Genomic DNA, 4,600 nt, shown 5'->3' on the forward strand with positions numbered 1-4,600 from the left:
GCCAGCTATAATTGTACCCAGAATCTGTACATTTGGGATGAAATCATTGAGGCAGATGCTGCTCTCATTTACACTGGCTGAAGACAATGGAATTACTCTGTATTTACGGTGGTGTAACTCATCACAGTCTCTCTCTCTCTGTGTCTATATTTCTTACCTATTTAGGTTTTCGTGTTGCACTTATCACCAAGGTGTTGGGGGCTTGCTCTGGCTCCTACTGAAGTCACTGAAAGAAACTTCCATTGATTCCAGTTCGTACAAGACTGGGACCTGAGTCTACAACAATTGCAGGATTGGACTCTTTGAGTGTTACATGAACTGCAGATTACTTCCATCTGTAGTAGTTTCATGAAAGGAAAAGCAAGGACATTTTGCCAGAAGAGGAGAAGATATCAGGAGAAAGGCCAAAAAGTGGTTTATACAACAAGTTTGAGTTGACATTAAAATAATGGGATTCTCGCCTGTAGGAATAAAATTTCACAACAATGGAGGAAATGCATGATATTAAGAAGCTTCATTTTTTTGGGAATGTCCCAAAGTGAAAGACTCCATATTTCAGAAAACTGATGCATGATTTTATGGAACACATATAATACTCATATTTCCATTACTAAGGCATTAAGGAAGTGTCCTTATTTACTGAAATATAAGCATTGTATCTCTACCCTGATATAACACGACCTGATATAACACGAAATTTGGATGTAACACGATTAAGCAGTGCTCCGGGGGATGGGGCTGCGTGCTCCAGCAGATCAAAGCAAGTTCAATATAATGCTGTTTCACCTATAATGAGGTAAGATTTTTTGGCTCCCGAGGACAGCGTTATATCAGGGTAGAGGTGTACTTGTATTCACTCTGCTCGTCTGATGAGGGTAAGGAATGGAATAAACTAATATTTGTCACTAATGCTAGTATTATTTTGGTATACCCAGAGCCCTGTACATCTGCATGGTGCTCCACAGACAAATGTAGGAGGAGTTGATGACCTGTCCCTGCAAAGTGATAAGCACTTCATGTGAGCAGTTTAGCTCCCTCAATTTTCATCAACTTCAGTATGAGCTGAGAGCAACCAGAGCCTCAGTTTCTCCTCCCTTGGTTTTCACACCTCAACTGCTAGAACAGGGCCTCATCCTCCCTGATTGAACTAACCTCATTATCTCTAGCTTGCTTGCTAGCATATATATACCTGCCCCTGGAAATTTCCACTACATTCATCTGACGAAGTGGGTATTCACCCACGAAAGCTCATGCTCCAAAACGTCTGTTAGTCTATAAGGTGCCACAGGATTCTCTGCTGCTTTTACAGATTCAGACTAACACGGCTACCCCTCTGATACTTGACAATCACTATAGCAGCACAAAACTGAATATCCCTGAGTTTTTGGACATTGTGAGAAAATCATTAGCTGGAAACACTGCATTATCCTTCCAGGTATGGATGTCCCCCACCTGCCTTCTGAAATACATGTAGTCACTACTAGAACTGCAGGGCCTGTTTTCAAACCCTGCACTTCAGTTCAAGAGATCCTATTAGAGAGCTGGAGACAAAGCTTGCTGACATCAAAATGAAAGATTTGTATTGGGTCCAATAGGCTGTGGATTGGGCCTACAGTCATACTTTAAAACAAGGGCCCCTTCATTCCGAACGATCATGAGCATTACCATTGTCCATTTCCTTATGGTTGATTTCAGCAAACACTGGAATAGTCTAACATTTAGCATCACAATCAGATATTTAAGCTGCAGTTAATAAACATGGAGATGAAGGAAAGGTATCACTGCTCTTCTGCCTCTCAAGCATGGCCACTCCTAATCAAGAGAAATGGGAGAAGTTTGGTGTATGGAGAATGGATACTGTTTATCCCATTCTCTTTTTCAGATGGACATCTATCATTCCAAACAGCTGTCTGCAATATGTATGGTCATGTATCTTGAGAGAGGCATTTTGATACTCTTGGAGGTTAACATGTAAAAAAATACGTTACTGAAAAAAGTCCATACTTTGAAAATTATACTCGTACTGCAGATAGTTATAAAAAGGGACGTGTATGACCCAGTTTGAAATCCACATAACTTTCCATGTGGTTCACATATGTGTAAAATGGGCATGTTTTTATGAATCATTTGTATACTCCCTGGCCAGGATCCTGTGTTTAAACAATTGAGGAAACAACACAATACAGCTGTATGAGGAATTTTTTTGTTCATAAATAGGATCTATAGATTTTTAAAGCTGCATTTCAAGCAATAAAGAAATTGTCCATATTGCTGGACCGTACTTCATGCTTTGCTGAAATTGTTCGTTCTTTTGGTCTGGAAATAAGGACCTAAGCACATGAGATTGATGCCAACTTAACATTTGTTATAGTTATTAATAGTCAAGGCTGAAGGTGCTATTCATTATGAAGATATCAAAACAGGCCTATCTATTTGGCAAGAAAGAGTAGATCTGGTGTTTCTAAAACTTAATAACATCTTATTAAATGAAATAGTTCAGACTTGGATAGTTGAACATTAAAACATTGAACAAATTAAATGTAAAAGGTATTGCATTTATTGGCAGTTCCCTCAACATATTTCTAAAACTTTTCCTCCCTAAAGACCCTGCAATGAATAGTAGATTAGAAGAAAGTGGCCCCATTTGTTGTACTAAGTGACTTGAAATATCTCCTTTTGGAACGGATGCAGGCAGTATCAACAAAAACTAAGGCTTTGTCTACACTTACAGTTTTGCAGCGCTGGCAGTTACAGCTGTGGTCGTACAGCTGTGTACAGCCAGCGCTGCAGCCAGGAAATTGCAGCGCTGGCTGAGCTTTTAAGTGTAGACACCTGCTAAGTTGCAGCGCTGTAACCCCCTCGCCAGCGCTGCAACTTGCAAGTGCAGCCAAGCCCTAAAGACCTGAAAAGCAAATACTTGCCAAAATATAATGTTGAATTTGGACAGTGTGAATACTTTGGGGATCAAATGCACTGATTCAGTGGTAGGATAGTGCACACAGATAAACTGTGTAGTCTTTACCTTGTCTGAGATGAGAAGATGAAGCGTGTCCAAAGTCTATCTTGTTATATGAAGAGAACAGACCTTATTCTGATCTCATTTCACCACAGTAAGTTCCCTAACTGCACTGAAGTCAGTGACATTACACTGGAGTGAAACTAGCGTGAGATCAGAATCAGGTCCAAAATGTTCATGGATGGGATTTTCAAATGAGCCTAACAAAGAGAGAAACGCAATGGGATATGAGTGACTATGGGAGTTGGGTGTCTAATTCCCCTAGGTTCCTTTGAAATACCAACCCATATTTTTAAAAGGACATATTTATGTTTGTCTGTGTACAGTACTAACCCCAGGCTAAATTGTGGCATTTAGCTGTACCACTGTGTTGGTGGCAAAGTAAAATCGTATCACCTCAGAGCTAGCACAAGGCAGCATTCTACTTCTGACAGGCACAGTGCTTCCCAGAGCTCTCCAGTAAGGGAGAAGGAGCAAAATCCAACACCTATTTAAGGGTTAGAGCATATCACCTCCCCCAGAGCTGGCCTGCTTTGTTGGCTGGTACATAGGTTTTTTTATGAGATGGTTCCCAATGGGTGCAACTCAATAGCAACTTACTGGCCTTACCCTCTATTAGCATTTTAAAATGCCTTTTCAGGAAAGCTCACTCACATAGTAGTGTATTTTTGTTCAGATTAGTTTTTGGAAAAGATGATCTCTACAGGTAACTAATATATTTAAAAAAGTAAGTAATTTCCCTACCTAGAATGCAATCAAATAAAAGTCAATGTGTTCATGTTGACCCCAGATATTAAGAATGGGGCTGGGGGAGAATTGATGTGAGAGGTGAGGTACATTTCTGGAAGTTTCATACAGTCTTTGGAAGAAAGTGAGGAAAAAATATTAAGTTTTAACAAATAAATAAAATGTAACTGACTCAAGGGTTCATTTTAACTTTACACAAGAGTTTTTAACTAGAGAATTCAGGGTGTGGGTACATTCTTAACTTTATTCAACATGCTATTATGCAGTTTGCTTCAGAAGTCCCTGAAATTGCTATCTCAGCTCAAGAGGTTAATATATTAAAATGTAATGATACATTTGTGGTTTCAGTATGCAACATTGTATCAGTAGCAACCCCAAAATACAAAACTTCACACACAAAACTAAAGTGACTTCCTTGAATTTGATGAGTTAATTTTCAACCCCTTGTAGAGACTGTACTTAAAGCACATTGGGCCAGATCCTGAGCTGGTGTAAATTGGCAATTTACCCCAGCTGAGAATTTGTCCTATTGAAGTCAATTTATAAAATCTCTTATGCTCAGCTTTACTTACTCCATATCCAGACAACTTCTTTAAGTTCCATTTAAGGTTTCAAAGTACAATTTAAAGAAGTAGGAGTCTGGTGGCACCTTAAAGACTAACAGATTTATTTGGGTATAAGCTTTCATGAGTAACGCCCCCGCCCCCCCACTTCTTCAGATACATGGAGTGAAAATTACAGATGCAGGCATTGTTATAGTGATATGTGAAGAGAAGGGAGTTACCTCACAAGTGGAGAACCAGTGCTGACAAGGCCAATTCAGTCAGGGTGGAGGTA

Source organism: Chelonoidis abingdonii, chromosome 3 (genome assembly GCF_003597395.2).
Source record: "Chelonoidis abingdonii isolate Lonesome George chromosome 3, CheloAbing_2.0, whole genome shotgun sequence".
Classification (NCBI taxonomy): domain Eukaryota; kingdom Metazoa; phylum Chordata; order Testudines; family Testudinidae; genus Chelonoidis; species Chelonoidis abingdonii.